Below are 25562 nucleotides of genomic sequence, written 5' to 3' on the forward strand. Positions count from 1 at the left end.
TACTGACTACCTTCCCCTTTCCCTCAGGTGAGGCAATCAAAGAAATTATGTTGCCCTAACTGTTGTAGAACAATTCATTTGAACCCACAGCACATTTTTTTTGTGGTTGTTTTTGATTTTTCTAAACAGGATTTTACTGTGTAGCCCTAGCTGTCCTGGAACTCATTCTGTAGACCAGGCTGGCCTCAAACTCAGAGATCTGCTTGCCTCTGCCTCCTGAGCACTGGGATTAAAGGTGTGCGCCACCAAGCTGGGCTCCTCACAGCACACATTTAAAAGTATGCACACATGTCTTCATAACTGGAATTCTGGGGACAAGAACATCCAAGATGCCAATGGGGCACCAGCCCTACTAGAAATGCAAATGTGGGACCGTGTGGGGCTGTGAGTTTCCGGAGTCTGGGTTTCAGATGTCTGCTTTGCAGGCTGCACACCCCACACAGATAAAGTCTAATCTCCATCTGTCTCATCCATCTTCATTTGTCTTTGTGAATAAGTAATATTTAGGCATTTCAGAAATATTTGCAACATGCCATACTCATGCTATGTTTCTTAGGCCCAGTAGCCTTTCCCCCACATTCTCCTTATTCAGCCTTCTGGTATATGAAGTGAATTATACTAGATGATATTATGCTACGAACCTGCTCATTGTTTCCCCAACTCGAACTCAGCCATTTGTTATAGGTGGCCGGCACAGTGGCTGTCAAATGCCAGCAATTACAAAGAGAAAAAAAAAAGATATTGGCGCCAAAACTAAATTTACACACATACATACATATTTATGTCTAATATTATATGTCCTTGAAGTAAAGGGAACTTTTAATTGCAAAGCATTCATCAGAATTTTATCTAGCCATTCATCAATCGCCCTCATGGAAAACTCTGGAAATATCCTTTCTTTCATACACAGACTATTGAGGACACAGAGTGAAGGTTCTAGAAGACAAAATGAGTAAATATGTAATTCTGTTCGAATTCGCCATCTCCACGATGAAGAGGAATCAATAGGTTTGCAGACATGGTAATGGTTCCTGTCAATGAAGGTTTTCTGAAAGGGGGCTTTCTACCGTAGGGGAGCTGATGATTCCCAGAAGTGATTTATTCTTCAGGGAGTTGTATGTGCTTAATTAAGGTTGTTCCAGGTCAGCACCACAGTGGGGAAGCATGAGAAAGTCACTGTCAAATCCACCTCCCCTCAGTAAGGCAGGGGTAAGTGTAAGCCTTTCAAATTCAAAGCTATGTTCATTCGGAGCTTCTCTATGACAGGTTGATTTGCAGAGGAAGTGAGTTGGATGTCCTGGGGGTTATAACATTAAAAAAAAATAGTTCAAAGAATCGACCATAGAAGCGTGTCATTCTTGAGCAAAACCTTACATAATTAGATGGGCCTGTGAGGAGGTGTACTGCTTTGTTAATTTTTGGCTGGCCTACTCATTCATGCTCTTCTCCAGAGGATGAACGGGCTTACAATGCGGCCACTCTCCGTTTAAAAATAACACTTTCCCAACAGCAGGCCTGCCTCCTGAATTCCCTTCTTCGTAGCCTTTTACACACCCAGCTCATTTTCCCACAGGTTCTATAGACAGCGTTTCTTCGTGGTGGGCTTGAGGGCTTTATTCTACTATAATTTAAGAGTGTCCAACTATGCCACTTAAAACCATTTTCCCCAGGAGGTCTCTGTAGTCTGAAAAATATCTTCATTAAGAAGCTTTCTAGTATTTAGCTTATTTTAAAATGCTGTTCTATCTGGCATCAAAAATAGTCTGTACCCTCAACCACTAGTTTGACCATAGAAATTCATTCCAGAAGCTAGCGTGTACTGCAAGAAAGGAGGGCATCTTTTCTATAGAAAACCCACAATTTGTAGTTCAGTTGTAATGAACTCATTCAAGTTTCTGTTTTTTTGTTTTGTTTTGTTTTGTTTTGTTTGTTTGTTTGTTTGAGATAGGGTTTCCCTGTGTAACAGTCCTGGCTGTCCTGGAACTCACTTGAAGACCAGATCTCTCACTGAGATCTTCCTGCCTCTGCCTCCCAGAGGCTGAGATTAAAGGAGTGAGCCACACCCCTGGCTTTGTTTGTTTGTTTGTTTGTTTTGGCTCATTCAGGTTTCTGCTGGCACTGCTGCAGACCTGGCTCAGTGGTTAAGAGTCGTGGATGCTCTTCCAGAGGACCTGGACTTCATTTCCAGCACCTGCATGTTGGCCCCCAACCATCTGTAACTCCAGTTTCAGGGGATCCATTGCCATCTTCTGGCCTTCACTGGTACCAGGCAAACACATGGTGCCCAGACATACGTGCAAGCAAAGCACTCACACAGATAAAAGTAAGTTAATAATTGAAAAAAATCTGATTGGTTTGGCATCTTTTGCTGTAGACACATCCCTCTCTTACTCTACCAGTTTTGAAGTTTTGGCCAGAGAGAAGCAGAGGGTGAAGGGAATGAACATTTTAAAGTGTAGAATATACTTTTTTCCACGTTATCTATATTTTCCACACACACAGATATGCATGTGTAGTAACACTGAGTGGGTAAACACCTCTCTGGTATGGTTAAAGCTGAAGAAACCAATGTAGCTACAGAATTGCAGGTGTGACCTGTGGCTTTTGTGCTTTTTGAGGCTAACGAATGGCAAGGCACCATGCTGAGACATCAGGGGATAGGTTTTGAACTTTTATGAAATTTAGCCGTGGGGCTGGTGAAATGGCTCTGTGAGCAAAAGCATCAATAAAATCAGGGTTACTTCACATGAGTTCCATTATTAAGTATTTGTACTTTATCTTATTTATTTTCCATTTTTTTCTGTGTGTGTCTTCAGGTCTTAGATATGTGAGCACATTTCCCTCTCTCTCTCTCTCTCTCTCTCTCTCTCTCTCTCTCTCTCTCTGTGTGTGTGTGTGTGTGTGTGTGTGTAGAGGTGTGAGACTGATATTGGGAAACATCCTTGATCTCTCATCCACCGAATTCATTGAGTTAGGATCTCTCTGTCAAATCCAGAGCACCTTCATATATCCGCAAGACGTCTTCCCAGTTAATTACCTCAAAAACCAAACCAAACCACCACCAACAAAACAAAACAAATCAAAAACAAAAACCCAAACCCCAAAACTCCAAAGGTCATACTTGTAATCTTGTAGCTTCATTGGTTTCTATATTTTCATGGTACCAGATGCATGTTTATTTCTCCAGTGTTATTCTATAGGGGTGTCTGTGTGTATGTGAATGTCTTAGTCTCTATAGTCAGTTTGCCCTGGGCATTTCATGTGTCTGCCTTCTGAGACTGGAGATCCTGGAGGACCCTTATGCCCACCCAGCTTTTAAGTGGGTTCTGGGGACCCAAGTCCCCAGTCTTCACTCTTTCACTGCAAGCACTTTAACCATTGGGCTATCTCTCTAGCCCCCGTGCTTTAATTTTAATAACTTAATTGACATGACAAAGCAGGCGGAGTTTGCCAAAGCCAGTATGCCCTAAGCCCAATGCCTGTTGAGGGTGGTGATAGCACAGCAATCACTTACCAGTCTTCAGGGCTTCTTCCAACTGTGGCTGCCACGGGGCAGACTTTCTGCTGCTGGCTCTCACTGTGTTGAATGAGCACCCAGCAGCTCTCCTTGCAAAAGCAGAGCACTCCTATGGAGTCCCCAGGAGATGAACAAATGGAGCAGCTGATGTATTTTCTCTACTTAGGAAGTGTTAATTAAAACTACATGTGGTTTGAAATGTTTGCTGTTCTTTCTCTTCTGAAACCCTTACAATGTGCTTTGCACCGAAGTCTGAAGTCTGTCTCTGTGTCAGTCGCTCAGATGATAGCTTTAGCAAAACTGCAGTTCCCCTTTAGCATAGGGAGATGTAAGAGCAGAAGGTCAGGGCTGAGTGAACAGGCCATTGGCTAGAAGCAGCATGTCTCTGGACACCACCAGCTGGGTTACGTCATACTTTAAGCTTTGAAAATTTGAAATGAAAATATATGCAAGTTGTACAAACCAAAAACATGTTGCCTAAATTGACTGGTGTAGCCACACCCTGCATCCCAATCCTGCCTGCCTGCATCAAAAAGGCCTCTGCTCGACCTCTCATCTTCCCTCAGAGACAACTGTAGTCATCTCTTACTTTTTTTTTTTAGAGTTTTAACACTAGGCACACATTGTCAAACTCTGCAGGTAAACTTTTTTCTGCTTTGAATTTTATAGAAAATGAGATCTTTCATAGCCGGCTTCTATCTCCAACATATTTACCAAAGGTATCTAGATTTCTAAAAAAAAATTGTGCCTTTTTCCTATTATAATATGGTAATAAATACTGGTTTATAATATTCCAATATGAATGAGGCTACAGTTCATTTGTTCAATTTACTGTTAATAGGCACCTGAGTGTTTTGGTTTGAGAATAGAACAAACATTCAAATAATACAAGAGCTCTCTCTTCCGGGCTGTAAGTGTGGCTCTGCTGAGCATCTGCTTAGCATGTGTTAAGGCCCTGTGTTCAACACCCAGCACACGTCATGGTCCTGTGTTTAACCCCAGCACATATCATGGTCCTGTGTTCAATCCCCAGCACTGTAAACAAATAAACCAACAATCCAAATCCAAACCACATGTTAAGTGTCTCTTGGTGTAGCTGTGTACACAGTTATGTACACCTACACTTCAGTGCTTATTCATCTCTATAGACAGTAGGTATTACCAAACTGTTTTCTTTTTCTTAATAATAAATGTATTGTCTGTCTGACTGTCTGTCTGTCTGTCTGTCTGTCTGTGTATCATTTTACATCCTGGCCGAAGTTTCCCCTCCCTCCTCTCCTTTCAGTTCCTCTTCCCACCTTCCCTTTGTTCCAAAACCTTCCCCCCCCCCCCCCCCCCCCGAGTCCCCTTCTCTATTTCTGTTCAGGCAGGCTCAGGCCTCCCATGGATATCACCAAACACGGCATATCAAGTTGCAGTAAGACTAAGCACCTCTCCATGTATTAAGCCTGGGCAAGGAGACCCAATATGAGGAGCAGGGTCCTAAAAGCCAGTAAAAAAGTCAGAAACAGTCCCTGTTCTCACTGTTAGGAGTCCCACAAGAGGACCAAGCTACATAAGTGTAACATCTATGCACAGGGCCTAGGTCAGTCCCAGGCAGGCTCCCTGGCTGTTAGTTCAGTCTCTGTGAGCCCGTGTTAGTTGACTCTGGGGATTTTCTTGTGTTTTTGACCCCTCTGTCTCCTACAATCCTCTCTTCCTTTTTTTGCAGAATTCCTCAAACTCCGCCTAATGCTTTGCTGTGGGTCTGCATCTGTTTCCATCAATTGCACTTTTTTTTTTTAAAAAAAAAACAAGTTTATTATTTATTATTTATTTATTGATTTTTTTTTGAAATTAAGTCCACTCTAGCTCAGGCTGACTTGAACTAACAGCAATCCTCCTACCTCAACCTCCTCAGTGTTCTCTCTCTCTCCTTCCCTCTCTCTCTCTCTCTCTCCCCCTCACTCCCTTTCTCCCTTCCTCCCTCCTTTCTTTCTTTCTCTCTGCATTAGCAGTTCTCTTTCTGTGCTTGCTGGGACCTTCAATCCCAGGTTGAATGCAGCACTGAAGACAGACAGACTTCTTGCAGATCTCTGTCTGATAGGTGGTGTTTGTTAAAATGTCTCTGTGTGTTTATTTGGGGCTAATCAGCTATGGGACGGGGCTGGAAGGAAATTCCATCTACAGATCTCCGTAGGAAAGAGTCCATTCATTTGTTGCTGTGTGTTCCAGGTTGATGCCCTGTCAAAATCAACAACTTCCCTTCCATTGGCGTTTGCTGAGCCTTTGCAGTGAGCATCATAACCACGGCATCACCGTTTTCTCTCCATTTGATCATCACATTGCGTCTCCCTTATGCCATTAATATCACAAATTGCTTTGACTGATTGATTTTTTAAAAAATCTTAACCAGTTTTGCTCTCCTGCAATGAGTCAGATTTTTTTTTTTTTTTTAGTTTTGCTAAATTTGATTTTGTTTAGGATTTTTCAGTCTGTACTCTGAGAAATGCTGGCATGGACTTCATCCTTCCCCATAATGTTTCTGTCATGTTTTCATATCAAGGTTATGAAGTTCACTCAGAAATAATGAGAAATAGTCCCCAGTCTGCTGTTCTCTAGAAAAGTCTGTTTAAACGTTTGGGGGAATTCACCAGCAGAGCCATCTGGGCCCCTGGTTTTCTCTGTGGGAAGGAATTAAATGGAGAGTGCAGTTTCTTTAATAGACCATTTAGATTATCTGTTCTTGTGGCAGCTTTGATGACTTGTGTTTTCATCTGTATCACTAAAATTTAAAATTTATTGGCATAATTTTTTTCCCAGTTTCCTCTTGTGATCATTAGAATATCCTTGTGATCTAGATAGAAGTCAGAAAGTGATGGTTCTTGGGGCAAATCTTGCCCCAAGACTGTTTTTGTTGGGGCCAATAAACTAAGAATGGTTTTAGATTTTGAAAGAGTTTTTAAAAACAAAACAACAAAAACATGAGGATATGTAACAGAGGCCCACAGTTTTTCCTCTTAACTTTAATATTTCCTTAGTGGAAGTTTCTTTGTAATTTAATTTACTGTTCTTTTTCTAACTTCTTGAGAGAGCAATTCTTGTAAATATTTTGCATGTTCTGGAAAAGGTCAGGTTTGCTATCTTGTTATTTTAAGTTTCTCTGTCCTTATTGACTTCATGTCTTTTTATTCCAATGGTTAAAATATCCTCTTCTGTGGGACTTAAGAGATGAATCAGTGTGTAGAGGCACTTGCCGCCAAACCTGATGACCTGAGTTCAATAACAAGAAGGACAGTGGAAGGACAGATCAATCTCCTGAAGGCTGTCCTCTGACCTCCACATGTTTGCCATGGTACACACACACACACACACACACACACACACACACACACACACACCACACTTACACACATATAATGACTCACACATGTGAACACACTTCCATGAATGTACACACATATACACAGAGGTACACACACAGGTGTGTACAAGCACACCAAAGAAAAAGGTAAAAAAAACAAAAAAACAAAACAAAACAAAAAACAGGTTTGCTTGGTTTTTTGAGACAAGATTTCACCATGTAGAGCAGGCTGTTCTCAAACTCAAGAGATCAGCCTGCCACTGCTTCTGCCTCCCAAGTGCTGGAATAGAAAGTATGCACCACCATTCTTGGCCTAAAAGTTTTCTTTAAGTGTCCGATGAAGGCTTTATATGTAAGTGAGTCACAATTGTTTGATCTAGTTTCTCTCACCTAAATTCACATTTGTCATAATCTAAGCAATAATAAAAACAATGATTTCAAAAAATTCCCTAAAATGTATCATCATAATTATTTTCTTTAAATATTCAGCTTTAAGAACTGCCTACCATTTCTTTTTACCCCTCCAGAAACAAGGAAGCAGATTTCCTAAACAAAAGTAACAGTATCAGTTCTTGTTTACTAACTCTTGTAGGGAAACCTGTGTGTGTATGTGTGTGTGTGTGTGTGTGTGTGTGTGTGTGTGTGTGTGTGTGTGCGTGTGTGTGCGCGCAGGCACTCACTCATGCACTCATGTGCCATGCGCTCAAACCTAGGTTCTCCTTGGCTTTCTTAAGAAACTAACTGATGGAAAATACAAATCGAAGGTCTTGCCTCAGGTGCTGGCTAGGCGCCAGAGTTCCATGCACTCCAGTTTTATCTTAAGGAGTGGCCCATTTCCTAAGGAGTGGCCCACATGTGGTTTTGATTTGGTCAATAGTGCACTCACCTGTGTGCAAGTTGCAGCAGAGCTTTGCTCCACAACGCTAGGATGGGTCTGAAATAGGTGGGAAGGGTGGCTGTCCTTTATAACACAGACATGCCCATATAATGGACAAAAACCACTCTGAACTATAGCCTTAAGTCTGGGCTCATCCAATAGTCTCCAAATCCACAGCAGTCATCTACAGTGATGACGGGAGACTGAAGTATTCATTTTCTTTTCTCTCAATAGGACCTCCCAATTTTCCAGATTCCATCAGCAGCACTCAGGGGTGGGAAAAAGGTGGGTCCCAGCTGAGGTGGGAGGGTGGCACCCTTATCTGACAGAAGAAAGTATCTATTACAGACTGGTCTGTTTCCTGCTCAACCACCTCCAGGGAGTGAGGCCACCGAGAAATTGCTTTATCTGTCCCTGCTTTCGCTTCTCTATCTGTAATCAGAAGATAATGGAGCTATACCTGTTCCCTACACACTTCAGTGGCACAAGTGTGCAGATAACCTGAGGGTGGATTGGAATGTGACAGCCAGGTCTCATGAGAATGGGGGCTAAGGATAAATTAAGATGTATCATGAATGTCTGATTTTAATAAACGATATCACAGTCCTCCAGCATGGCCTCCTGCATACTTAAAATTGTTGATTATTAAATGGATTTTTCTCTGCCCCCGCCATGTTATTATTGCTTTAAATTTTTATAACATTTATTTACTTATTTTTTGTTGTTGTGTGTGCCTGCATATATGTGGGTATGAATTTGCCATGGTGTGTGTATGTGTGTGTGCTTGTATGTATGTCCATGTGTGTATGTATCTTTCTGTACATATGTGTATGTGTGTATACATATAGGTGAGTGTGTATGTATGTATATATGCAAGTGAGTATAGGTGTGTGTGTGTATGTGTGTATCTCTGTTTGTGTATGTACATGTATCTCTATGTGTGTATGTTTGTATGTGTGTGTGTATGTATCTCTGTTTGTGTATGTGTGTTTGTGTGTGTGTATCTCTGTGTATGTACATGTATCTCTATGTGTGTATGTTTGTATGTGTGTGTGTATGTATCTCTGTTTGTGTATGTGCATGTATCTGTGTGTGTGTGCATGTGTGTGTGTGTGTGTGTGTGTGTGTGTGTGTGTGTAGGCCAGAGGACAACTTTCAGGAGCTGTTTGTCTCCTTCCTCTGTATGGGTCCTGGGTTTGAACCCAGACACCTTTACCTCCTCCCCGAGCCTTTCTTTTTTGCTGCTGTATCATAGCTATCTAACATGTTTTTATCTATCCCTTGACAATCTTGTATGTTTACATAATGTACCTTAATCATATCCACTCCCAGCTCTTCCCTCCTACTCTGCCTGGTGAAGGCGGGGTTTAAACGAGTCCACCAGACCCAAGATAAATGATAAATGGGTATTTATTAGGGAAGCATTACACAGATAAGAGTAAATAACCAAAAAGGAATAAAGAAAAAAAAAAACAAAGAAAAAAATTGAGTAAATAACCGACGTGTTCTCTCTGCTCCAGAAGATGCCGTCTCTGCCCTTCTGATGCTCCCTGAGACCCAAGAGCGAGTAAGCCGACCCCTCCTCCGCCTTATAATGGGTCACGGCTGTACCTGAAAGCACGAGCAAAGGGTGTGGCCATCACCACAGTCAAGATGCCGCTTCAGTCTGGACCCTCAGCACACGCCCCTCCCAGTCTCATGTCCTCTTTTTCTGTTGTTTTTAACCTGCTGAGTTCCATTAGCCCTGTCTGAATGCACGGACAAACTTTTAGCAGCCACTCCACAGAGAAAAAAGGCTCCCTCTCCTCCAACAGCCAGCAATTGCAATCGCCCCTCGGTGAGGGGTGGAGCCTCACGAGCCCCTCTATCCACGCCGGAACTATTGATAGTCTCGGTCTTTTGCAGGCGGCGGTAGAGCTGTGCCTTCATGAGTGCAAGGCCGTGCCATGTCCAGAACACGTTTTACACCCCGCCTCTTCGTCCTCTGGCTCGTACTTTCTTTCCATCTCCTACAATGTTTCCGAGCCTCGGGGTGGGAGTGGGGGAGGGGGCCTTGCTGCTCAAGTCTCCATAGCGCAGGCAACAGTCCCTTATCCTTAGCACTTTGGCACCTTAGCAGTCTCTGCACTGGTTGCTGCCCACATGAATGTTTAGAAGGCTATTAGACTCCGTGTCTGTCTACCAAAGCAGCAGCAATAGAACCCCTCTAAATCCCGTGACCTCCCCAGCCACACAGGCCTTTGACAAGGTTTACCGTCAGCTGTGCATTCTCTTCCATGGAGCAGACTTTAAATCCAGTAAAACAGCAGCGGGTCATCTCCCAAACAGTCACGACACTCTTGCACTTCTTGCCTGGAGGGTCCATACTGCAGCATTTGGGGTCCACCTCTGTGTAAATTGTCTGTGTTAGACACTAGGAAGCAACTATGATGGCAGTAGAATTTGTTTCTGTGTTTCCAGGTTAATTTTCCTTTTTTTTTTTCCCTCCCTCCAATGTTCTTAAATACGGTCTCATGTAATCCAGGCTGACCTCAAACTCACTGGGTGGCCAAGGATGAACTTGACCTTCTGATGCTCCTGCCTTCCATGCTTGGTCTTACGTTATGCTGACGCTGCCAGCTGCACTGAATCCCAGCCCTGGGTTTTCCTCTTTAACCCTCTTCCCTTCTCAGGATGAGTCACTGAGGCCTCCAGGTTGTAGGCTGCCTAGTCTTCCTAATCCCCATTAAGATCAGCAAAGGACGTAATGAACATGCGCTGGGTGCTGTAAATGACTGGCAAACCTGGTGTGTATCTTCCAGTGTTGTGAAGAAACTGAAACAGATCATTCTTCAGCCAAACCATTATTCTAAGAAAGGAGTCGAGGGCTGAGTGGTGGTAAAGACAAGCAAAGAGAGCAGATAACAAATGGGAGGTCTCGAATCTCCCCGCTTAGGTACAGATGTGAAGACGTAACTCCGACATTAAACATGTTGTGTGATTTTATGGAATGTGTGTGTATATGTGCGTGCGTGAACACATTCATGTGTGCGCGTTTGTGTGTACACTGCTGTGGTGTTTTAAATGAGCAATGGCCCCCACAGGCTCTGGCATTTGAACACCTGCTCCCCAGTTGTCAGCACTGTCTGGGGAGGTTTAGGAGGTTCGGCCTTGCTGGAGGGAGAATGTCATTGGCGTTAGGAATAAAGCGTGTGGGGGACCTTGGTGGATTCCACGGCAAGTGAGGGACAAACATGCTAGGCAGACACAGCTTAAGTGAGACATTTTACTGGAAAGGGAAGGGAAGGGAGAAACAGAAGGGAGAAGGGGGAGAGAAGAGAAAGAGAGGGCGAGAGGGAGAGCAAGAGAGAAGAGGGAGGCAGGAAAAGTCCTGTCTGCCCCTTCAGAGGAACGGAGGGAAAGAGAAGAAGGGGGCACCTTCCTGCAGACTACGCAGTGATGTAGCAGCCACGGAATCCTGGGCTGACCAGGGTACTGCCTGAGTGCATTCTGCCAGGTGACAGGGGCAGGCCAGCATAATGCCTGAGTCCTTACAAATGGGGCAGGATTTGAAAGTGAAGGGACCAGGCCCCTGCTTTAGCAGCCAGGACCCAACATGGGCTCTTCTGACCTTGCCCCTCCTGTCCTGGTCACTTGGAGGTCACATGCCCTCCTCATGTCAAGGAACCAATCAGAAGTTAGCTGGTGGTGCTGTGCTTTGTGGCTCTGGGTGTGCTTTACAGACAAGTACACAGGAGTGACTTACAGAGCATAGCAACCACCCTGGGAGGGCCCATAGGCCATAACAACCAGTTGACCAATCAACACCGGACAGGTCGCCCAAGCCCAGAAGGGCACCAATCCTGAGACTGTTGCAGACCACTAGACACTCCCCTTGGTCTACTCAATATATCAACCCCTTCCCAGGCCCCTTGGGGTCCTTCTCCAAGCTTCATGAATGGATGAAGGGCCCAGAGCTAATGAGGTTAGCTTGTTAAACAACAATAAAAGACTCTTTTCTTTTGCATCAGAATGGGTCCCTTGGTGATTTTGGGGGGTTCAGAATTTGGGCTCAACAAAAGATTAGACCTTGTCCTACTTCCCATTTGCTCTCAGTCCTCTGGGCTTACAGCAGGGAATGTAAGCTTAGTTAGCTTCCTGCTTCTGCTGACATGAAGCCTCCCTCACCCACCACAACGGACTCTTCCTCTCTGGAACCATAGCTCTAACAAACCTTCCTTCTCTAAACTGCCTTGGTTATAGTGTTTATCCCAGCAACAGGAATGCACTAACACCACGTGCACTCAATGTGGAAGCCAGAGGTCAGCCACCATTCTGTGTCATTTCTCAGATGTCACCTTGCTTTCTAAAATTAAAAAACAAAAAACAAAAAACAAAAAAAACTGTGTGTGTGCGTGCACGGCTAGGGGTTTGTGCAAGTGAGTGCAGATGCCCACAGAGTCCCCAGGCATCAGAACCCTGCCTCAAGTTGGAGTTACAGACAGTTGTGAGCTGCCTGATATGGGCGCTGGGAATCGAACTTGGGTCCATCTCAAGAGCAGCAATTATTCTTAACTTCATAGTCATCTCCGAAACCCCGCTTTATCCCCTGGCCTGAAATTTACAACTAGGCTAGGCATGCTGGATATGGGGCTTGTCTGTATCTCCCCACACTGGGACATGCCATCATGGCCGCAATTTTTATGTGGATTCTTGGGGTTGAACTCAGGACCTCATAATTGCAAGGCAGGCATTTAACTGACTGAGCCATTTCCCCAGACCCTATTATTAACCATATTTGCATCATAATTACTTGCAACTTTCACCAAAGTAGACATTTACTCCGTTTGTACAGGAAAATACCGAAGCTTTAAGTGGTCAAACAAATCCTCAAGGCCATATTTCTAGCAAATAACTGATCTGAGCTCCAAGTTGTATTTGATTTCAGTGGGTTATAGTTGTTGATATCCTGGCGTTATGGTGACCACGCCCGTCAACCGGCACACCTGTACTCCGGCAGATACTTAGCCAGTTCAAGGGCCCTGCACGGCAAGGCTACATCATGTTGGGCATGGCTACATCATTCTGGCATGAATACATCATGCTGGGCACGGCTGCTTAAGCTTTCCCTTTTAGCAAGCACCGCGCCTGCCTGCCGCAGCCCCTTTTCACTTCTTTTCCCGGTTGCCGGGGACACCAACTTCTCTCCCTCTCCTTCTCCAAAAAGACAGCACGTGGGTTCTGTTGAGCTCAGTGGTTCCTTCTTCACCGCTGCAGCAAACAGTAGTTACTGATGAAATAATCTGACAAAAGCGACTCAAGGGAAGGGGATTTGTCTCGATTGACGGTTCAAGAAGGAGCACAGCCCATTAACCACAGGCAGCAGGGCCATCACGTGGTTGAGCGCACTGAGACTGTAGTCAGGCAGCCTAGAGGAGGCAGGAAGTGGACTGGGTAAGGAACTTCATGCCTGGCTCCAACCAGCCCACCTCCTCTGGCTAGGCTCTACTTCCTAAAGGCTCACAACTTTCCAACACAGTGCCACCCTGTAGAGTGTTCAAACACAAGGGCCCATGGGAACGCGTGACATTCAACCACAACAGTGCTTTTCTTGTCGCGGAGGATAATGGAGTAAATCATACGAATAAAGCCTGATGGAGGCGGAGACATGGATGGGCAGTTAAGAGCACCGTCTGCTCTTTCAGAGAATCTGAGGTTGGGGTTCCCAGAATCCACGTAAGGAACTTACAGCTGTTTAGAACTCCAGCTTTAGGGGGTCTGACACCCTTTTCCGGCCTGTGAAGGCACTGTACACACACACACACACACACACACACACACACACACTTATAAAAATGTAGATTATCTATGATGAATCCCCCCCCCTTCTCATCCTCCTTTTCTTTTGAGACAGGGTCTTCTTATGCTCCCCTACGTGGCCTAGAACTTGCTACGTAAACCAGGCTAGCCTTGAACTCACCTGCCTCTGCTGCCTGGGTGCTAGATTTAAAAGAGTTTATGATATCACACCTGGCCTTCCTTTTCAAAAATGATTTATTAAATAAACTTGCATTGATTTTATTATGCGTATGTGTACCAGTAGCCAGTTCATTCCTTCCACCTCGTGGGTCCTGGGGATTGAACTCAGGCTACCAGGCTTGGCATCAAGCACCTTTATCCACTGAGCCATCCTACCTGCAATTATTATTATTTTTTATTTATGTATACCTGTCGGTGTGTGCATCTGCATAGAGGTGTCCAGATGCTTTTGGAGTCTAAAAGTTCTCAGATCCTCTGGATCTTGTAGCAGGAGTTCTAATTGGGCTTAAGAATAAAAAACCCAGCCGGGCGTTGGTGGTACACGCCTTTATTCACAGCACTCGAGAGGCAGAGGCAGGAGGATCTCTGTGAATTTGAGGCCAGCCTGGTCTCCAGAGCGAGTGCCAGGATAGGCTCCAAAGCTACACAGAGAAACCCTGTCTCGAAAAACCAAAAAAAAAAAAAAAAAAAAAAAGGAATAAAAACCAAGAATCAGATATTCCGGGATGAAAGCTAAAAGGTCAGAAAAGCAGAGCAGCCAGCCACTAGGCCACTAGTGCTCTTCCCTCTATGAAATCCTCAGACTGAAAAAAGGGGCTAGCTCCTGTCTCTGCCTGCTTTGTATTCCTCTCTCTGCCCAACCATATTACTTCCTGTTTCCTCCTCCCTAAGGCTGGGATTAAAGGTTTTTGATCCCAACCAAGCGATGGGATTAAAGGTGTGTGCCACTACTGCCTGGCCTCTCTGGTTAACTAGTGGCTAGCTCTCTACTCTGATCTCCAGGCAAGTTTTATTTGTAGAGTACAAACAAGATATTGCCATAGGTGGTTGTGAGCTGTCATGTGGGTGCTGGGAATGGAACTCAGGTCCTCTGGATGAACAGCCATTGCTCCTAAACTCTGAGCCATCTCTGCAGCCCCTGGACTCTTGTCTTTTGTTTATCCAGGCTGGTAAAGCACCTGTGTGTGTGTGTGTGTGTGTGTGTGTGTGTCTTTCTGTGTGTACTAATGGTTCTTCATGTCCCTGATTTTGTAATCTTTGACATGCAAACAGAAATGCTTGTTCTTCAAATATAATTGACATGATGAAATGTCAAAATAGATTATTGGGATCTTCCAGATGCTTTTTGGCGTTTCACCAAATTTAGTGATGAACGTGTTTTGTTTAAAAAAACAAAAACAGAGAGCATGATTAATGCTATAATAATATATCATGCACAAACCAATCTGAATGCCTTTTCCTTATCAGAAGTTTTCTTGATGTGTGACATTTTCTGTGTGCAGCACTTTTAAAACCACTTATTTGCATTGGAGCCTATGACCTTGCTAAGTTCTCTCTGTGTCTCTAAGTCCATCACCCCACTAGTTTTTGCTGCCTTTTCTTTGTCTGCGTGTATGTTTTCTCTAGTTCTTATTCCAGAATACTGGGATTTTTTCCCCTTCAATTTTCAATAATCATTTCTCATTTTCCCAATTATTTGTATCTCTTTATTTTATTAGGTTCTTTCTTTCTTTCTTTCTTTCTTTCTTTCTTTCTTTCTTTTTTTTTTTTTTTTGAGACATGTCTTATGTGTTTAAGCTAGCCTTGAACTTGCTGTGTAGCCCAGGATGACACTGAACTTCTTGAGTCTCATGCCTTCACCTTCAGAGGGCTGGATTATAGATGTGTACAACCACAGGCAGTTCATGTGGTGCCGAGAACTGGATCCGGGGCTTCAAGCACGCTAAGCCAAGCACTCTACCGGCTGAGCGGCATCCTGGGTCCCTGATTAGCAGACAGACCTTGGCTTTTATTTCCTGCCAGCATGAACTTTAACTTCGGCAGTTTAGCTTCAGATTTCCATTCATTTCTCTGTCTTTCTGTACTCTTTCTCTCTGTGTGTGTGTCTGTCTGTCTCTCACTCACACACACAACACATACACACATTCTGTTTTGTCTAAGCTCTGTGTTGTCCATGGTAGGGTAAAATACTATAACACAGAATTCATCACTTTTAAGTTTGCTCCTGTGATACATACAAAAAAAAAAAAAGTGAAATGGTAAAGATTTGAATCAAGAGTAATTTCCTAATGGAATCAGAAGCATGCGATGAAAGTTTTCACAAGGCAGACAGAGTACTAACAAGCAGAGTCTTACTAAGCTGTGTCCCGTGTTCCCAAGGTGCCCTCTCTCACCCTCGGGCCTCTCTCTGCTTCTTGAAGGGCTTCAGGTAGCTGCCCTTTCATGACTCAGCTGCCTGTCAGCAGGAGGATTAGCTGGGGCCACTGTTAGCAGGTTTGTCACATCCAGTTATATCACTGCCATTTCTCTGATCCTTCCAAACAGCACTCTTTCTAATTCAGAGACATTTAAGGGTTTTCAAGCTTCACACTATGCCAAATTTAAAACCTCTGGCTTTATCTATTAATATCTTCCCTTACTCTGTCATAAATTGGAGGGACAGTCTTTCACATAGCAAACTACCTGTGCTCAATAGTTTTATGTCAACTTGACACAAGCTAGAGTCATCAGAGAGGAGGGAGCCTCAATTAAGACTGGGTTGTGGGCAAGCCTGCCTGGCATTTTCTTAATTGGTTGATTACTGGGGAGGGCCCAGCCCATTGTGGGTGAGGCAATGCCTGGGCTGGTGGTCCTGGGTTCTTTAAGAAAACAGGCTGAGCAAGGCATGGGGAGCAAGCCAGTAAGTAGCTCCTCTCCATGGCCTCTGCATCAGCTCCTGCCTCCTGGTTCCTGCCATGCTTGTGTTTTTGTCATGACTTCTTTCAGTGATAGCCTAAGAGGTGGAAGTGTGAGCCAAATAAATCCTTTCCTCCCCAACTTTCTCTGGCCATAGTGTTCATCACAATAATAGGAACCCAACCAAGACACTGCCCCTTTCTTTTCAAAAACTGGCTTCCATGTGACAGAACATACAGGAGTTATTTAAAGACTTACTTATATTTATACTTGTGTGTGTCTGTGTGTTGGTATGCACTATATGTGCAGGGGTCTAAGGAAGCCAGAAGTGGCCATCAGATCACCCAAAACTAAGTTACATACAGACCAGCTGTGAACCACTCAGTAAAGGGGCTGAGAACGAAGCCTGGGTTCTCTGGAAGAACAGCAAGCACTATTAACCACTGAGCCATCTCTCCAACCCCTACTGGAACTATTTCAAAGAGAAAGCAGTTAAAAATATGTATTTTAAGGGCTGGAGAGATGGCTCAGAGGTTAAGAGCACTGACTACTCTACTAGAGGTCTTGAGTTCGATTCCCAGCAACCACATGGTGGCTCACAACCATCTGTAAAAAGATCTGGTGCTCTCTTCTGGCCTGAAGGCATATGTGCAGACAGAACACTGTATACATAATAAATAAATAAATCTTTAAGAAAATACGATTTTTAAAAAGGGCTGGAGAGATTGCTCAGTGGTTAAGAGCACTGACTGCTCTGTTAGAGGGCCTGGGGTTCAATTCCCAGCACTGACATGACAGCTCACACTGTAACTCTAGTTCCAGGGGACCTGACACCCTCACAAAGACATATATGCAGGCAAACACCAATGCACATAAAATAAAAATATCTTTTTAACCAAGTGTGTGGCCTATTTGCCCACACAGCTATGTAACAACGCCAGGGTTTCTTCTCAATGTAGTTTTACTGAAATTAGAATAGTTGTAAATCATCTTCTAGAGAGTCACTTTTGTGAGGAGATTGGCAACCGCGATCAATAGAAACTGATCACTGTTACCTTGAATTGCAGACTGACCATCGGCAGAGTTGGTGATGGAGATGATGTTTCTGAATGCAGGGACCACAGGCTGGGAGGCTCCAAGGGCTGACTTGGGAGCAATGGAGGATTTAGGGGACCAAGAATGAGGAGAAACAGCAACCATTCCTCTACCAAAAATACTTAGTGCACCTCTTGTCTCAGTTGCCATGGAAACCATCTCCATAAGGTTCTCTTCATTTTACATCACTCACTGAGAATTCATAATCTCGGGAGGAAGAACCTGGTTGGGTGACTCTAAGTCACACCTCTGACTGAAGAAAGGATCGGGGACACTTGTTTCCCTCAAAGGCAGCTTTGCTTTTACCATGAGCACGCACGGTGAATGACTGGGCACACAAGGGAGATCTAGATTTGTGAATAAACTAGTGTCATGAATTGAAATGCTTCTTTTTAAAAAACAGCACAGTGTAGTAGAATCTAGGGAGAATGTCACAAATGTATCCATCTATCTGTCCACCAACGTCTATCCAGTACTTACTTGTCATGAAAAGTAATCTAAATAATATGTTAACTATAAGAATTTAACAATAAAATACACAACAAAGATTATCTCTTTGTCTTTGCATTATCAATATACCTGTATATCCATCTATCTATATCTATCTATCATCTATGTATCTATATATCTATGTGATGGGGAATGTACTACTGTGTATGTTTATCTTATTGATTATTGAATAAAGTACTGTTTGGCCAATGAGACAGCAAGTTAGAACTAAGAGTCAAAGAGGATTCTGGGAAATGTAGTAGAGAAGTGCTGATCCAGGCAGGAAGTGACATAGCAAGGAGACTCATTTTTAAGCGAAAGAGAAACAGGAAGGGTCCTCTTTTCCCCTCAGCTCCTGCTCCAGCGGCACAATGTGATCCACCAGCTAGGAGGGACGCCAATAAGGCGTCCGATAAGATAAGTCTTATAAAATATATAGATGTATGATAATTGAGACTGAGCTAACAGATGAGAATCCTAGTCATTGGCCAAGCAGCAATGTAACTAATACAAGTCTGTGTATTCATTTGGGCCTAACTCAGGCGGGCGGCTGGCATAAAGCTCACACGTGGCAGTGGGGCTCAGGCGGCATTTGGCGGAAAGATTTATCATAACATCTATGTACCTACTTATCTATCATCGCTATATATATATATCATCTATATCATCTATCTATCTACCTATCTATGTCTATCTATCTATCCATGTCTATCTATCTATCTATCTATCTATCTATCTATCTATCTATCTGCTTTTGAGATGTAGAAGAGAGGGGAGAAGAGAAAAGCACAAGAGAGCTGCTTGGGGACCAAACCAGGAGATGGCCACCATTGTGTCATCTGCAAGCGTGGGGCATCGTGTGATCTCCTCTACAGTGCATTGCAAACCCTTTAGGGGCTACCCTTTGTCTGCTCCCTGTGAAACACCCCCGCCCCAGCCTGCTGTCTATCAGGTAGAATTTCCTGCACACTGGATCCAACATTCAGAGAGGTGGAAAGGCCACATATTTTAATTATCCTCTGTTAAGCAATTTCCCTCCCTATCAAGTCCATTTTATGCATGCTGCTCACGGGTTTCAGTAGTCATAATGACTCTTTTGTTTTTCAGGAGGGAATGTCAAAATTAAGAGAACTGTAAAACCATTCACCACCCATTATTTTTATAATTAGTAGGGGATGGGCTGAGGGCAAGATCAAGCCTCCATATTTTAGCATCTTTTCTTTGGATTTTTTTTTTTTTTTTCAGATGACAAGGCTGCATCGAGTCTCATCTGACAAGCTATTGTCAGGCAGATGTCTTCATTAAGTCTGTGTAGGAAGACGAGCACATCAAAGGGAAGAAGCCAGCATTTTCCTTCTGGAACTCTGCATAGGAATCATATATTTTGGAAGATGATCTGTGAGTAAGAGTAGCTTGTTCTGTTTTGTGTGTGGTGGTAATTGTGTGGGGATTAGAAACACCTGTACCAAACATCTGCTGGGTCCTGGCTCCCTCCTTTTGTCATCTTGGAATACGTGTAACGTTATTCCCTACTTCAGAAAGCAATAACGATTGAGGCATTTAGGTCGTAATGCCTGGCAGAGGGAGTTTGGGAATTAGGTGAGATAATCAAAAATGGCGGGAACTTGGGGGGGGGGCAAGCAAGAGTAACAGCCTCTGCTGCATGTTTCCTGGGGAAGTCTTTCTCTTTGGCAGCAGCCATTTAATGTCAATCTTGTCTGTTTTAGGTGTCTAAGATGAACTAAAAGTGAGTCCTTTGGACATTTAATATTCCTCTTCCCAGCTGGAGGATTGAAATAGCCTCCCCTCTCTCGTGTCTAAGTTGGCTACTTTCATGTTTCTAAAAGCTTGTCAAGTGCCTCTTCTCGGGATTTATTCCCGGTTTTGATTCTTTGGTGCTTTTCAAGTTACCTCATATCCTTGCACGGGTCGCATTCTAATTTCTCTTTAAGTAGCAAAGCACTTCAGCAGTCCCTGAGGCAGAGACTCTTACCTCAGCAGGCCAGAGAAAGTAGAGCCCAGGATCGACCAACAGAGCAGACCCTGGAGACCAAACCAGAGACGCAGCGGTCTGTCAAATTCTTGGTCTGTTAATTGACTTCAATATTCTGATAACTAGGTTTGCTTGCTATCTTGATTATTTATTTATTTTACTTTCTCCTTCCAACTTTCTGTGTAGATAAGGGTGACCTTGAACTCCTGCCTCCCCTGTACCTCTCAAGGTTTTCATCACCTTGTGTGACAAGACCCAGAGTTTAGTTTTTGGTCCTGGGGATCAAACCCAGGGCCTCACAGATGCTGGAAAAAAATATGTCACAGCCTTCCCTTTTAAAAATAAAATTCAGTTTATCTTTATTACGTATATGTATGTGGGTCTCTGTGTGGGTGTTTGAATGGCAGTGCAGGGGGTGGGGAGGCATCACATCCCTTGGAACTGGAGTTACAGGTGGTTATGAGCTGCCCCATGTGGATGCCAGGACTTGAACTCAGGTCCTCCAAAGAGCAGTATGTGTTTCTAACCTGTGAGCCATCTTCTCTCCAGCCTCAGCCCTCACATGGTTGACAACAAACGTCACAGGATGGAATGATGCCATAATAATTATAACGCATATGGCCAGCGTAACAGCAACAACTACAAAATGTATCACGTGACCAGAGTTAGGAAAGTAGAGCTTGCTCTTGCCATCTCACCTGGTACTTCTCCCTCACCCATCTAGTGCCCTTTCCCTCTCTTGTGCTAGAGACAGAACCGGGAACTTACACAAGCCGGCAAATGCTCTCAGACACACAAACAAAACAAAATAAAGGAGCCAGCGAGAGGAGGCCCAGCATTTTAGTCTCCCTGACCCCTGATTGTGGATACAAAGTGACTAGCAGTCTTCCTCTTGTGAAAAGTGGGGCTGTGCCTCACCCTCCAAATCCCCAACTCACCCAAGGTCCCTGTGATGACTGTCATTGGTCTTAAACCCTGAGCCAAAGTAAACCTCTCCATCTCTGGTTGATGTTGTCTCTTATTTTGTCAGAGCTACAAGAGGAAGTACCTAATTGCAAAATTTGCTACATTTTATTCTTTTGATTGGCAACCGTTTTTCTGGGAAGGTTCTCTATTATACGGAGAACTACATAGACTTTCAATTAATTACCATGCTTCACTCAGAAATCTAGAATCTATTGGTGGTGACGGCTGTCCCAGTTATGATTCCTACCGTATGGAAGCTTTCCTCCCCCCTGCCTTCTCCCCTCTCTTCCTTTCTCCCCTTCTCTCTTCCTCATACGCTTTCTATCTTAATATGAAGTCATGTGTTATTTCTTTCAGTGTGTTTGCAGTTAATACTTTTTTTCTTCTGAGCATATTCCCACATTTGGCCACATAATACCTTCTCAAGCTGGCTTCTGTGTTCCTTTGATCACCATGTTGTTTTGAACCACTTTCTGACTCTCTGCATCAGTAAGATATTCCAGGTTCTACCCTTTCTAACTTCTGGTTGGAGTGGGCCATTGCCCAAGAGCGTGGGATACTACGTTCAGAGGCTTAAACTTTGATGGGTTCTCATTGCTACTGGGTGGATTACGTCTAGTAGTTCCCAGGGTGTGCACACACATTCATCCCTTCCTTGTTTCTTCATCTCTCTTGCTCATTCACAATAAATACCAAAAACCTCATAGTCAATATTTAACCACCGTCCATTGTCTTCAGAATGAAGGCATGGTGACAAAAATATCTTGTTCATAAATTACTTGGGTCACCTCTTTCCTCCTTTACACCCTCTGGTGTGCTTATATTATCCTTTTGAAATGGAGTAAGGTTCATTTGTTTTAGTTTGAGTTCCCTTTACGGGATAAAATATATTCATTGTTATTTTATGACTGTTAAAACACTGCTGCGGTTCAGAAGTCAAAGTGATAAAAGTGACAGAAAATAACACTGCTCCCAACTTCTTCATCTCATTTCTACCTCAAAAGGATTTTTCAAAAGTTTAAAGTGAGCAGGCTCCCTTTTGTTTCAAACTCTGTAATTACTTCCTTCCCCGATCCTGGCGTGATCTGACCTGCCTAATTTCTAGTTTCCTCCTGTGCAGGGCCCCTCCTGCTCCCTCTTCCAACCAGATGCATTTCCTTAGTGCTTTGAAGAGCTGTGCTTCTTGCTTTCTAAGACAACCTCACACACTCTACCCCAATCTGAGTTCATTTTCTTTGGCTGTAACAAAACCCTTGAGACTGGATACTGTGTAACAAATGGAGCTGTTGCTGTGTGTGTGTGTGTGTGTGTGTGTGTGTGTGTGTGACAGAGTGAGGTTTTCATCCCACAGTGGAGACAGAGTCTACATAGTGTGGTCATTTCATGAACAAAATAACAAGAAAAAGCTGGAAAAAGGGCTTAGTGGTTGAGAGCACTTAGCGCTCTAACAGAGGACCAATGATGGGGTGTCAGTACAAACATCAGGAGGCTCAGAGCCACCCCTATATCCAGCTAGCTCCGAGGAATCTGATGCCTTCTTCTGGCCTCTGATAACACTGCACATACATGCACATTCACTCACGCAGACACACATACACAGCATTATTAAAAATAATAAACACAAATAAATAAGCCCAGAGCTGGGCATGGTGGTTTCCTCATCGCTGTAACTATTTCGGAGTCTGATGTGGAATTCCTTTACACTGCGTGGATATGCGTTGCTGTGATTGGTTTAATGACGAAGCTGACTGGCTGACAGCGGGAACGGAGAAAGCGAGGCGGGAAGAAGCAGGGCAGAGTCTGGAGTCCTGAGAGATGCAGAGAGGAGCAGGATGGGCATGCCATATTGACAAAAGGTAACAAGCCATGTGGCAAAGCATAGATAGATAAGAAGTATGAGTTAGTTTAAATGTAACAGTCAGCTAGTAACAAGCCCGAGTTATTGGCCAAGCATTTATAATTCATATTAAGCCCCTGTGTGGTTATTTGGGAACTGGAAGGCGGGAAAGCCAAGTCTGCCTTCAGTCTGAGGCAGAAGGATGTCTCGGGAGTCTGAGAATAGCTTGAGCAACACACTGAGACGCCCCCCCCCCATAATCATCAGTTAATTATTCTTTAAAGATAGAAACCTAGTTAGCTGATGGTTTTAGAGGCTGGGAAGTTCAATATCGTGGTGCTAGTAATTTCTGAATATCTTCATGCTGAATTATAGCATGGCGTTCTAATATGTATCACATGTAATACATGTTGGCATAGTACATACATCACATACTTGAGTAGGTGACCAACTAGAGAGAACTTGCTTTTATGATAAAGTAACTCCTGGGTAACCCAGTAATCCATCCATGAGGACTGCTGCTTTGACCCAATCACTTGACAATAGTTCCATCTCCAAATACCACTCGCATACTAATTGACCTTAAGTTCTCAGCCCTTGAAATCTGGGAGGACACACTGAAGCCATATCAATCACCAGTCTGTAATAGTTGTCTCTCTCTCTCTCTCTCTCTCTCTCTCTCTCTCTCTCTCTCTCTCTCTCTCTCTCATATTAACTCTCTCATAATAACTCATATTCCAGACTGCCAAACAGGTACCATTTTGTCAGGGAATCCTTTCCGTCTCCTTCTTCCCACCCTTGTAGATACACGCTGTATCAGGTCTCTCACTATTTGGTCCTCATATTTCATCCAGTGCTCCCATCACAGCTTCCCACTGTAATGAGTGTTGGTTTCGTTATGAAAATCATTGCTATCTGGCCCATCAAGGTACAGATTCTATGAGTAGAAAATATTTGTCCAATTAGTGAATGAAGAATTGGAACAATGGTGATGCTTATAGTTTTGGGAAATAGATGACTTCTTTTGACAACTTTTAAGACTGTGTGTATGTGTGTGTCTGTATGCGTGTGCACATGTGTATGTATGGATGGATGTGTGTTTGTGTACTTGTGCACATGTGTGTGTGTATGTATGCATGTGAACCTTTGTGTGGGTGTGTGGGTGTATGCAGGTGCACGTGTGGTTGTCAGAGGATAACTTACAATAGTTGCTTCTCTTCTTCCACCGTGTGGGTCCTGGGGCTCAAACTCAGGTCCTTGAAGTTGGCAGTCCACACTTTTACACACTGAGCTGTCTTCCCCACCCTAGATGAGTCTTTAGTCTTTTTAATCTATAAATGTTTTAGCAAATTTATAGTTTTTGTGGCAAATCATATTCATTTTATTTCTCTAGCTCAGTGGGAAATGTGGCCTTAGACAATTAATGATGAAAGCTGATGTTTTATTAGCAAATTCTAGGGCATATCTTTTAAACAGTAAACATCTAAAAAAACAAAAACAAAAAAAGAGAGAGAGATTTGTTGTTTGTTTGTTCATGACAGGGTTTCTCTGTGGCTTTGGAGGCTGTCCTGGAACTAGCTCTTGTAGACCAGGCTGGTCTCGAACTCACAGAGATCTGCCTGCCTCTGCCTCCCAAGTGCTGGGATTAAAGGTGTGTGCCACCGCTGCCCAGCTATATTAATTTATAATCTTTAAGGTGATGACTTTTTAGCTGGCAGAGGCCTAGGGTGGTACAGGACATCCTGTGGACAGAGATGAACTATGTATGCTCTGCAAGTCTTCCGGCCTTTATTTTTATACAGCTAACAGGAGGGTAAATCCTGATATCCTGGGATTATCAAATCCCAGTCATCTGAAGCTTTATCTCAGCGCCTCCAGAGTTGGATCAAATTTGCACAAATGGGGATTCAATTTCAATACATGGGACCCCAGAGGAAAATCAAACCAAGTATGATCATAAAGAATATATGGCTGTAATTTCTATGCTTTACATACAAGCATGGTCTACATACAATATATTAAATATGAATACACAGATTCACAAGGCAACCATTCCATTTTATTTATAAAGACATATCTGTTTATTTTTTATATGTGCATTAATGTGTGTTATGTGGGTGCTGGGTCTGAACTTTGACCTTCCTGATTATACAGCAAGGGCTCTTAACCAGTGAGCGGTCTTTCCATCCATCATCTTCCATTTTAAAAGATCAAGCTGAGGACTTGGGATGTAGCTCTACACCCTGAGTTCAATCCGTGACCACACACACACACACCACACACACACACACACACACAGAGTTAAGTTAAATACAAAACTTGATTGCTAGGCTAATGATGTGTCAAGGACATTTCCCAGCATGGTTTATTCCAAATCCCTGGGAAGGGCCCCAGCAAAGCCTTTCCAGGGCCATATATTTGTAAAATTTGCAAGCCTGGGATGGTGATTCATCCTTTTTCTAGGATTTTACTATCTGAGAGCTATACACTGGAATTTGCTTATAAAACTATCTGAGGCCATGTCGGTTTTGGATGTTCACAGGGGTGGGGAAATAAACAAATGAATATGACTTGTAAAAAATGTTAACAATGAATCTGCTAAGTTGGTTATAGATAGCAAATCATTTAGGGCTATGTGTTTATAAAACTTGCAAACCTGGTGTGGTGGCTCATGTTCAAAGTTCGAGGCCAACCTGGTCCACATAGTGAGATCATCTCAAAGTAAACGGATGAGCAATAGAATTTGCAAAC

At 43.5% G+C, this 25562-nt stretch overlaps 1 long non-coding RNA gene across 1 annotated transcript; it reads left to right on the forward strand.

Moving 5' to 3' along the window:
• Positions 1–18678: 18678 nt before the first annotated feature.
• Positions 18679–20377, forward strand: LOC113837124. Its single transcript, XR_003487793.2, has 2 exons — positions 18679–18967; positions 19261–20377. It is a non-coding gene; the product is annotated as an uncharacterized LOC113837124 (long non-coding RNA).
• The last annotated feature ends 5185 nt before the right edge of the window (positions 20378–25562 follow it).

The sequence above is a fragment of the Cricetulus griseus genome, chromosome 8 (assembly GCF_003668045.3).
Source record: "Cricetulus griseus strain 17A/GY chromosome 8, alternate assembly CriGri-PICRH-1.0, whole genome shotgun sequence".
NCBI classification, from domain to species: domain Eukaryota; kingdom Metazoa; phylum Chordata; class Mammalia; order Rodentia; family Cricetidae; genus Cricetulus; species Cricetulus griseus.